Source organism: Chelonia mydas, chromosome 21, assembly GCF_015237465.2.
Source record: "Chelonia mydas isolate rCheMyd1 chromosome 21, rCheMyd1.pri.v2, whole genome shotgun sequence".
NCBI lineage: Eukaryota > Metazoa > Chordata > Testudines > Cheloniidae > Chelonia > Chelonia mydas.
Genome location: NC_051261.2, coordinates 185,572 through 198,138, shown reverse-complemented (window position 1 = coordinate 198,138; position 12,567 = coordinate 185,572). Strand labels below are relative to the sequence as shown.

Genomic DNA, 12,567 nt, shown 5'->3' with positions numbered 1-12,567 from the left:
CATCACACATGAGACAGGCACGTTGCGCGTCGCACATGAGACGCACGTTGCGCATCACACACCACGTCCTGCATCGCACCTCACGTCACAGACACGACGCGTCACACGTTGCACGTCACAGACACGACGCGTCACACGTCACACCTCGCACGTCACACGTTGCACGTCACGCACATGTCACATGTTGAATGTCACGCACACAACGCGTTGCACACCCAGCACGTTGCACGTCACACCTCGCGCGTCACGCACAACACGTCACACACAAAGTGTCGCACACCCAGCACGTCGCACCTCATGAAGAACACGTCGCATGAAACACAAAACGGCACACAACACCACACATAAGTCACACACAACACACGGCACCAACACAAACACACAATACCTCACCTGACACACACAATGGCACACAGACAATACGACACAAAGTATCACACACAAAACATTATGCACACAAACACAACACACGGCACCGACACACACAACGCCCACCAAACAAGGAAACACACAACACGTGACACGACACACAAAGTGGCACACAAGACACACAAAAATCACAGATAACACCGACACACACAAATAACATGACACACAACACGTTACACACACTCAACACAACACTCAAGACAACACAAAATGACACGCGTCGCACATGCTACGCACGTGAGACTTGTACACAACACATGACACTGATACACACACACACACACACAACACCTCACAAGACCCACAAAATGGCACACAACATCACACAGAAAACATCACATGACCAACACACACGACACGTTGCAGGTCATGCACAAGTCACACTTCGCACACGTACAACATGTCGCACAACCTGTCACACACACAACACACAAATCGCACACAACACTCATGACAAAATGTACACAACACAAAACACACAAAGTGACACACAAAACATCACACACATGGCACGTCGCACGTCATGCACAAGTCACACTTTGCACCGACACACACAACACAACACACAACACCTCAAATGACACAGAAAATGGTACACAACACACCCACAACACAAAACACAAAGCATCACACGCAAAATGTCACACACAAGACACGACACTGACGCACACACAACACACGAGACGTCGCATGTCGCAAATGGCACACATAGCACGTCGTACGTCACACATATGTCATGCGTCACACTTTGCACGTCGCACGTCATACGTCACGCACAATATGTCGCACGTTGCACGTAACACATAACACAGCATGTCACATGCACGGTGCATGGAGCATGTCGCACGTCATGCACAGCACGTTGCACGTTGTATGTCACACACACCACACGTCGCACACAGAGCACGTTGCGCTTCACACGTCGCAAGTCGCACGTCACAAACAACATGTCGCATGAAATACAAAACAGCACACAACAGAACACACAAAGGTCACACACAACACATGACACCGACACGCAACACTTCACACAACACACAACGGCACAACATGACACAAAAATCACACACACAACACAACACACAATGGCACAACATGACACAAAAATCACACACACAACACAACACAACCCTCAAGACAACACACGACACACACGACCCGACGCACAACACAGAACACGACACACAAAACGGCACCTCACACGACACACATCACACAAAACATTACACACACCACACGACACCGATACACACAAACAATACCTCATACCACACCCAAAATGGCACACAACACAATACACACACAACAGGACATGGAAAGTATCACATACGACACCGACACACACACACACACAACAAACACACACGACATGTCGCACTTCGCAAATGGCACACGTCACGCATCACGTCACGCAAAACACGTCGCACAAAACACAAAATGGCACACAACACAAGTCACAAACAACACCCGACACTGACACACAAGCACACAACATCTCACACGACACACAACACACCATGACACACAAAATCACACACACAACACAGGACACCGAAACATACACACAAAACGACACAAACACCTCACACACGCACAACACGTCACAGGAGACACAAAACGGCACACAACAGACACAGAAAACATCACACACAACACACGACACTGACAAACTCATAACACGACACACACAATGGAACACAACACAACATGACACACAATGGAACACAACACAACATGACACACAACGGAACACTTCACACACACTTAAGGCGACACACAACACGACACACAACACGTCTCACACACAGAGAACATGACACACAACACATCACACACAAACACAACTCTCACACACACACACACACATCAGGGGACACCGACACACAACACTCAAGGAAACACACAACATGACACACACGTCACACGACACACAAATCGGCACACAACACGACACAAAAATCACACAACACATGACACCAACACACAATGCGTCACACGCAAATTCAACACAATACTCAAGACAACACACAACACGGCACACAACACGTAGAACACGACACACGTCACACACAATGAGACACAACGACACACAACCCATCACACACACACACAATGGCACACAACAGACACACAACTTCACACACAACACGAGAAACCAACACAACACGACACACACAACACAACATGAGAAACCAACACACAACACGCACACACAACATGACACACAACACGTCTCACAAACACAATGACATGTCACATATACACAAAACACATCTCACACATGACACGGACACACACTCAAGGAAACACACAACACACACAACATGACACAACACGTCACACGCAAAATATGTCACGAGACAACGGCACGCAAGACACGCTGACACACAAACTCACAACACAACACAAAACATGTCACACGAGAAAACGGCACGCAAGACACGCTGACACACAAACTCACAACACGACGCACAAAACGGCACGCAAGACACACAACATGTCGTGTGAATGGTGGGGTTGTCACTGGGCAGCAGGTGCAGAGTGGGGGGCTCTTGCTCTTTCAGGAGCCGGTGATTTTCGAGGGGTGGCTGTGTATTTCACTGAGGAAGAGTGGGCTCTGCTGGACCCCGCTCAGAGAGCCGTCTACGGAGACGTCACACGGGAGAACTGTGAGAACGTGATCTCGCTGGGTAAGGATTCCTGTCCCCTCGGTTCTTAGAAGGAGAAATGAAGAGTTAAGGTTCACATTGCACCCTCAGTTTTGCCCTGTTACAGCAACCCCCTGACAGGCCAATGACAGACAGACTAACACTCGACCCTCCCCGCTACAGAACACTTTGGGAGCAGAGCACAGGCGCAGGACAGCACAAATGCTAACACCGTCTCTTTGTTAAGGCAAAATTAGGGATTAGGTCCGATGTAGGGAACGGAAGCTGCCTACCCCTGGCCAGCACTCAGACACTGAGTCTACTGCACACAATCCATCTCAGACTTTCATAATGTCACCAACACTTTACGCTTCCAGTGAGGATTCCTTCCGAGTCCGTGCCTTCACTTACCCCTTACTGAGCCCCGGAGATCCCTAGCATGTACAGCACCAGCCTGCTGACAATCCTTTTGGAAAGAACACGCCCTTGTGCGCCTTTATTGATGCTGCCTACACCACTCAGCACTGAAATGAGGAATACCTGTTCCTTCCAGTTTCACGTGCACCTCTCTTCGTGGCACAGCTCTGCCCAGCTGCTCCAACTAGTCCCTCCACCGTTCATTTAAAGCTGCAGCTGGCACAGTGCACACTGCTGGAGTGAATGGGGAGAAATGCTGGTATTCAAATTTGAGGAACATAAAACACACAATGGCATGTTCTTAGTCCTTCCTTCTGTTGATCAATAAATTTTTTGGCTGGGGGAGACTATTAGGTTATCTAGTCTGACCTGTGTAATACAGGCTATGGAGTTTCATCCAGTTACCATTGTAGTGCGCAGAATTCTTTGCGTTTGACAAAAACATCTTCCAGAAAGGCATCCTGTCCTGACTTGAAGACTTCAAGAGATGGAAAATTTGCCCCTTCCTTGGGTAGTTTGGTAACCTTGGCACCACCCTTCCTGACCTATTCCCAGTGATATTTTCCAGCTCCAGGGCTAGGGGCGGAGTTAAGGTTACATTGCAGGGGTGGTGTGTAGTTTAATTCTTCATTTCCTGGTTTTCAGAAGTTTTATTTTTCACTACCATCCACATGCTGGAAGGGCACGAGGTAGCACTAGGCATCCTTAACTCTATTTAATGTACTTTATGGGCCTTTAATTTCCTTGGTTTTCTGTTTCATGTACTTTTTTGCCACTGTAACTATGTTGACACTACAGTTTTTGCTGCAATTTATGTCGGGTGGGGATGCAATTTTTGACATCGCAAACTGACAGAGCAATGGGCTCAGAGGTAGTTCCAGCATCTCAGGTGACAAGAGGGTCTCTGTGACCCAACCCATCACAGGGGGGTCTGGTGAGGGGTGGGAAGGGAAGGATTCAGGGAGTCAGATATTGTAACACTTCACTGAGGCTGCTTTTGCTGAAGTCTCTAATGACCGGTCCCTAGGCGAAACTGAGAACCAGCACTCCATCCCCCTCCTCCTCCTTGACTTGTCAGCTGTCTGACACCACTGACCATGGTCGTCGTCTTGAAATCTGATCTTCCCTTATCCTCTCCTGCTTAAGGTTAGGGTAGGGAGAAGTAGTAACTGGCTTGTTCTGCAGCATGGGATGTTTATTTTGGATATTAGGAAAAACTGTCCAACTGTGCGTATAGATAAGTACAGGAATACGTTACCAAGAGAGGTTGTGGAATCTTGGTCACTGGAGGTTTTTAAGAAGAGATTAGACCAATGGTCTATGTATACTTGGTCCTGTCTCAGGGCTGGAGGATGGACTAGTTGACATCTTGAGGTCCTTTTACCCCGTGCGTTTCTGTGATTTTATGGTTCATTATCCTAGCCGTTCACTTTGACCTTGTCTCCCTCTGGAGAATGGCGGCTTTATTTAGTAGTGTTTTTTTTTTTAATGAAAAATATGCATGGGTCAGCTTCCCTCTCAATCTGCTTTGTTAGCCCCTGGGTGGGAAGGAGTGAATTCCTCTTCTGGGATGGGGATGTGATTCCTGTTGAGGTAGCATAGGCCTGTCTCCATTTACATGGAAACATTATCAAGGACTATCCACATATGTATGAAGCACACTGGACAATGGAAGTCTCCTGGAGGTTAATGTGTAATGACTGTGTCCAAGGGAAGCAGAACACGGGAACACAACTGCACTGCACTTTGGGACACAGGAATTATGGTACAAACAGACTGGGCTTAAGTTTGCTGCTATCCAGGGCAAAAAAAACAAGGCAATACAGAGAGAGAGAGAGAGAGAGAGAGGTTGCAGATTGGTCTGGAGCTCAGTCTCTTAAGCCTGAGCTGCAGTGTCTACACCAGTGGTATGTGTACCCCTGGGATACGCAGAGGTCTTCCAGTGTTGCTATGGAAAAATCACTAGCTAAGTCAGTACAAAGTAAAATTTCATACGACTTGCTTATGCTGATCTATATACTATGCTGTCATAAAAATAAAGGGAAGGGTAAGCACCTTTCTGTATACAGTGCTATAAAATCCCTCCTGACCAGAGGCAAAACCCTTTCACCTGTAAAGGGTTGTTAAGCTAAAATAACCTCACTGGCACCTGACCAAAATGACCAATGAGGAGACAAGATACTTTCAAAGCTGGAGGGGGGGAAACAAAGGGTTTCTCTGTCTGTGTGATGCTTTTGCCGGGAACGGATCAGGAATGCAGTCTCAGAACTTCTGTTAGTTAGTAAGTAACCTAGCTAGAAATGTGTTAGATTTCCTTTTGTTTAATGGCTGGTAAAATAAAGTGTGCTGAATGGAATGTATATTCCTGCTTTTGTGTCTTTTTGTAACTTAAGGTTTTGCCTAGAGGGATTCTCTATGTTTTGAATCTGATTACCCTGTAAGGTATTTACCATCCTGATTTTACAGTGGTGATTCTTTTACCTTTTCTTTAATAAAAATTCTTCTTTTAAGAACCTGATTGCTTTTTCATTGTTCTTAAGATCCAAGGGTTTGGGTCTGTGTTCCCCTGTACAAATTGGTGAGGATTTTTATTAAGCCTTCCCCAGGAAAGGGGGTGTAGGGCTTGGGGGGATATTTTGGGGGAAGACGTCTCTAAGTGGACTCTTTCCCTGCTCTTTGTTTAACACGCTTGGTGGTGGCAGCATAGGGTTCAAGGTCAAGGCAAAGTTTATACCTTGGGGAAGTTTTTTACCTAAGCTGGTAAGAATAAGCTTAGGGGGTCTTTTATGCAGGTCTCCACATCTGAACCCTAGAGTACAGAGTGGGGAAGGAACCTCGACATATGCACTGAAATGTAAGTACAATATTTATATTTCGTTTATTTATTTTGTAATTATATGGTAAAAATGAGTAAGTCAGCAATTCATGGTGTGCAGTGACACTTTTTTGTATTTTTATGTCTGATTTTATAAGCAAGTAATTTTTAAATGAGGTGTAACTTGGAGGTACGCAAGACAAATCGGACTCGTGGAAGGGCACAGTAGTGTGGAAAGTTACCGGTCTACACAGCTGTTTTTATGGGCTAGCACCTACAGTGGAGCACCCACAGGGAGACATATCTCAAAGAACCATCATTGATGCACAAGTTGAGTAATTTCTTCTTTTGCCGTTACCTGATCTCACTGGTCGTTTTTCTCCTGGGCAGGGTTTCCAGTTTCCAGACCCGACGTCATCTCCCAGCTGAAACGAGGGGAAGAGCCGTGGGTCCCAGATCTCTGGGGCTCAGAGGAAAGAGAGATCCTGAGAGGCAGCCGCGTGGGTGAGGGATGATTAAACCTACTCAGTGCTTGAAGGAAACAGCTGGGATTCCCAACAAAGACCTTGTGAGGTCTCTGGGTTCAGGATGGTCCCCAGCAGGTGTCATATCCTCAGGGCAGATACTGTTCATGGCTCCCTACCCATCCTAACTCCTGGCAGTAGTTCCCTCCTGAAACTCCCTTCTCCCTGGCGCGTGTTTGGATGGGAACTGGATTCAGAATTGATCCCCTCCTCTCGCTCCTTTGGGGAAGAGTTTGGGGAAATTCAGTCCCTGTTTTTTTTCCATCTTCAGCTATTCTCTTGGTTTGCTCCCCCCTTTTCACTTCTGGTTTCTGAGGTTTTTCTTTCTCTGTCCGAGCAGGTGATGGGATGGTGAGAGAGACCGTGGAACAGAATCCTCAGCAGGAAGAGGAGCAAGTGGAACCGCATGAGGCGTTATTGCAAAGATGCACAGGGAGTGTGTCCAGGAGTTGTGAGCAGGGAAAAGGATCTCAGGGGCAGCACAGGCCAGAGAAGCAGCAGGGAAACCAGCCAGTGCAGAAAGTTGGAATATCTGTTAACTATCAGGGAACTCACAAAGGCCTCAAGGAAACCACAGCCCAGCAGAGAATCGTGACGGAAGAGAGTGATAAATACAGTCTTTGAGTGCACGAAAAAGTTCAGGAGGCACTCACACCTTATTCGCCATCAGAGAATCCACACTGGATTAAGATCCTATGGATGCTGTGAGTGCGGGAAAAAGTTCAGGAGGCGCTCACACTTTATTACACATCAGAGGAGCCACACAGGAGAGAAACCCTATAAATGCTATGAGTGCGGGAAAACCTTCGCTCGGAGCTCAGCCCTTATTCGCCATCAGAGGAGCCACACAGGAGAGAAACCCTATGAATGCTGTGAGTGCAGGAAAACCTTCGCTCAGAGCTCAGCCCTTATTCGCCATCAGAGGAGCCACACAGGAGAGAAACCCTATGAATGCTGTGAGTGCGGGAAAACCTTCGCTCAGAGCTCAGCCCTTATTACACATCAGAGGAGCCACACAGGAGAAAAACCCTATGAATGCTGTGAGTGCGGGAAAACCTTTGCTTGGAGCTCAGACTTTATTACACATCAGAGAAGCCACACAGCAGAGAAATCCTATGAATCCTGTGAGTGCAGGAAAACCTTTGCTTGGAACTCAGGCCTTATTACACATCAGAGGATCCACACAGGGCAGAAACCTTATGAATGCTGTAAGTGTGGGAAAACCTTCTCTCAGAGCTCAGGCCTTATTACACATCAGAGGATCCACACAGGAGAGAGACCCTACGAATGCTGTGAGTGCGGGAAAACCTTTGCTCAGAGCTCAGGCCTTATTACACATCAGAGGATCCACACAGGGGAGTAACTTTATGAATGCTGTGAGTGTGGGAAAACCTTTGCTCAGAGCTCAGGCCTTATTACACATCAGAGGAGCCATACAGGAGAGAGAACCCAATGAATGCTGTGAGTGTGGGAAATTCTTCCATCACAGCTCTTCTCTTATTTATCACCAGAGAAGCTGCAAGGGAGATAAACACCATGAAAATCTTGTCTAGGGCTCAGAAAAGGTTGTTTTTTCCTTTTCCTAATTCCCAAGTAGTGAACTTTAAGGCAGCACTTGTGGCGTCTCAGCTCCTTCAGGTGAGTTCTCTGCTTTTCCCTTTTGCAGCTCACCCTTCCTTGGAGTGAAGCCCACAGTGTTCTTCATCAGCTCCTTTGTTCTGTGTCATGGAAGTGTGCGTCCCTCCAACAAGAATGCCCATCAGTCCCAGGTGGGGAAACCAGGAGTGACCTTTACTAGGTACATGGAGGTTAAATCTACCTGGGCCTTGACTCCACTAGGCTTTTCCATGGAGTTAGCTAGATTGAATTAGCGATCCTGATGTAAAAACACAACTATGTTTTCAATAAAGAAAATAGCCCATGTAGCGGCCCGGGTAACCTAGCAAATTTCCTCAGCACTGGACACAACCTCCATCACTTTTCCTAGTCTAACCAAATTTGGAGCATCACGTTTATACTTTTCTTCCTACTACAAAGTGATTGTTAGTCTTCAGGTTCCCCCATTAGGGACAGATTGTCTCATTCCCAGTTGTTCCCACATTGCACTGGGTTCTGCTCAATAGCAGTTGGGTTTTGTACCATTTTTCTCAATGTAAATATAACAGAGAAGTTGCAGGGATAGAGGGTGTGACTAAGTGGGGATTTTCCCTTATGTTGTTTGTGAGTCTTACTGTCGAGCCTATGTGAGTTTTACTGTTTTTCATGAATATTGTGTGTGCTTCAGTTTTCCTGTGTGCTGCACCCAAACCTCAGTGGTGGAAATAGGGGTGTATGACTTTGGCTGAGGCGTCTGAGACTGGTGAGGCTGTGTGACGTTGCAGTCCGTATGCTTTATGGAAATATGCTTATGTATATGACAGAACTGGAATTTGCTTTATACTAAATACCCCTTGTGTGGTGTCATTAGAAAGCTCGTAATCTACGAAGTGTTCATCCTATTTGTTTGCATGTATTATCTCTATATCTGAAGCTAGGAGAATAAGATATAAACTTGTATCACTGATGTAAACATATTAAGTGGAGGCCATTAACGGTGCTCCAGAAACAATCAGTTGTAAATGGCCTAAGTTACTTGAAAGCCTTCCTGCGTATGTGTGGGCCAGCCCATGGGGAATGGAGATTAGGGGTCTTACAGTGACATGTGACTGTCACCTGAAAATGAAATCCATATTAAACCTGGTACTTTTCCATTTAGAAGGAGGGGTGGGGATGCAGAGAGACAAAAGATTCCTGCCTTGTGCCAAAGCTATAAAAGGGGGTGGAGCAGGACAAAGGGAGCCAGTCATGAGAAATCCCCTGCTTACCACCTGAGATGTCTGCTGGAACTAACACTACCTGGTGAAAGGATCGGGCCTGGACTAGAAAGGAGTCTAATCTGTGAAAGAAGTTTATTGGAACATCTCTGAGGGTGAGATATTACCTGTAATCAGTTTCTTAATGTATTAGGCTTAGACTTGCGTGTTTTTGCTTTATTTTGCTGTGTGACTTACTTTGTTCTGTCTGTTATTACTTGAAACCACTTAAATCCTGATTTTTATACTTAACATGATTTTTGTTTATTAATAAACCCAGAGTAAGTGATGAATACCTGGGGGAGCAAACAGCTGTGCATATCTGGGGGAGGGATAGCTCAGTGGTTTGAGCATTGGCCTGCCAAACCCAGGGTTGTGAGTTCAGTCCTTAAGGAGGCCATTTAGGGATCTGGGGCAAAAAAATTGGGGGATTGGTCCTGCTTTGAGCAGTGGGTTGGATTATATGATCTCCTGAGGTCCCTTCCAACTCTGATATTCCATGATCTCTCTATTAGTGTTACAGAGGGTGGACAATTTATAAATTTACTCTGTATAAGCTTTATACAGAGTAAAATGGATTTATTTGGGGGTTTGGATCCCATTGGGAACTTGGTGTCTGGGTGCTGGAGACAAGTAAGCTACTGAGCTGTTTTCACTTAAAGCCTGCAGCTTTGGGGGCGTGCTTCAGACCCTGGATCTGTGTTGCAGCAGGCTAGCATGTCTGGCTCAACAAGACAGGGTTCTGGAAGTCCCAAGCTGGTAGGTAAAACAGGCTCAGAGGTCATTTCAGCACATCACGTGACAGTCCCAAGGGGGTCTCTGTGACTGAACCTGTCACACGGTGCCCTTCGTAACCTGAGACCCAGGAATGGGGTGCGACCAGGTGACTCTTTGCCCAGGAAGCGAGACAAAGACAAAGGAGGAGGAGCAATGGGGGTGTCTGAGTTCGGGTTGCTGGAAGCTGGCAGTCTGCTTGGGGGAACTGGAAGAGAGGGAGTCCAGGGCATCTGGCCCACGACTCCCCAAGATGGACTTGATCGAAAGTCACTGATTTCTGTGCTAACAAGTTCTGTTGTACGCCATGCTCCTGTTGAATAATAAACCTTCTTTTTAATGGCTGGCTGAGAGTCGCTGGGGGGCAGGGCCCTCTGGCTTCCCCAGGAGCCCCATCCGGGCGGACTCGCTGCGGGAAGCACACATTGTGGAAGGGGATGCTGAATACTTCAAGGTCAGATCCAGGAAGGTCGAAGTTGTGTCAGCTTCTTGCCCTGGTGACAATGGGCTGAGAGAGAGGAGACATGCTCCCCCAGAGTCCTGACTGGCTTCATATGGAGTAGTTCCAGAGCATCTCCTGGTGACTCTGTGACTTGGGGGGAGGGGGGAAGAGTGTGTGTTTTCAACCTCTGTGTCACCTGAAGTGGTGAGTCGAGGGATTCCCACCTGCCGAATTACCCCAGCAGTATTTCCTCTTTTTGAGCCATGTAGAATTGATCTTCTCCACTTTCTACAGTTCCACTGCTCAATGTGTCCTATGATTCAGAGTTCTCAGCCCTTTGTTTGTGGATCACAGTTTGTTTTCTTTGCTCCTAAAACAGTAATTTAGGGTCTGAGATGAAAGTATCACAGACCTGGATAGGGAATTTGAATGGTTCTGAAATACAGTGAGATCATTTGGAGTCTAAATCCCAGTTTCCAACTGTTGGCAAAGTCTGTTGTAGGGCTTTTCCTGCTGAGATGGGCTTGTTTGCAGATGGGGAGGCTGGCTGGTTTGTTTGTTTTTTGGTTTTTTCCATTACGACAATACTAGAACTTTTGTAAATAATATGACTCAAAACTAATGAGTGAAGGAGGTTTGAATGGCTCAGAGGAGAATGCAATGGGAGAACCTCTTGTCCTGATTCTGAGTCGTGTAGCCAGTAGGACTAACCTGCTTGCTTGCATAGATATATTTTTTTCGTATATGTTTAAGTATTTGGTTTATTGTAATAGGTTTAGAGATTTATATTAAAGTAAGCTTGGCTGTAACACAAGAGACCTAAAGGCCATATCCTGTATGTTAAGCTAAGGAAAGTTAACACATCTATATTAAGACCATTTACCCAGAAAAATAAAGTTAACCTATATCTTGTTACCTAAATAAATAAGTATTCACACATATGTCTATAACCTTCTGTCTAGACCAACAGATAATGAAGAATGGCATAGGGTTTTTTTTAAGGTGGTACCCACAGGCTTAACAGGAACATTACAAGGAAACTTAACATGCGTATATACATGTCATCAATACGCACAAACCTACTAGCCTATGGGGTAAGTGTACCCTAACATTTGTGGGTCAGGAATAAAATTTGGGCATAGGAGGGAGGACTTCCGGCACTTGTGCCCTATAAGAAAGGTGACCCACCTCGCTAAAGCACTTCACTGCCCCCACCCCCACTCAACATGCTATAAAAACTCCAGGACCCAGCTGGGGTAGGGGGGCAGCTCTGGGGTTCTGCCCTGAGGAGTGGGGAGCATTGGGGCTCCGGGCTTTTGCCCTGAGGGAGGTGTGGGGGCTCTGTGCTTCAGCTGCAGTGTCCTGCAGACCCCCTGAAACCAGCTCACAGACCCCCGGGGTCACTCTGCCCTACACGCTATTGCAGTAATGTTTGTACAAGGTGTGACACTGGCAGAGCAGCTTATGTCAAAGTGTATTCAGGCCAATTGATGTGTGTATTAGTATAGAGCAAAATAATTGTTAAATGTTCAAATGTATTGGGTGTTTAAACCTCCTGAAAACTAGTGGAATGTTATTTGCGCTGTTTTCTCTTATCTGTATCCTGTTACAATGTTATAGCAAAGAGTTGCATTGTGTATACCCCTGTAACTAAATAACCCATCAA

General features: G+C 46.4%; 1 long non-coding RNA gene across 2 annotated transcripts; it reads left to right on the top strand.

Annotated features, from left to right (window-relative positions):
• The first annotated feature begins 6,701 nt into the window (after window positions 1-6,701).
• On the top strand, window positions 6,702-11,840 carry LOC122463503. 2 transcript variants are annotated; one of them, XR_006286949.1, is made up of 2 exons: window positions 6,702-6,813; window positions 7,174-11,840. It is a non-coding gene; the product is annotated as an uncharacterized LOC122463503 (long non-coding RNA). The 2 variants fall into 2 exon arrangements; XR_006286948.1 differs by having other exon boundaries at window positions 6,723-6,813; window positions 7,171-11,840.
• The last annotated feature ends 727 nt before the right edge of the window (window positions 11,841-12,567 follow it).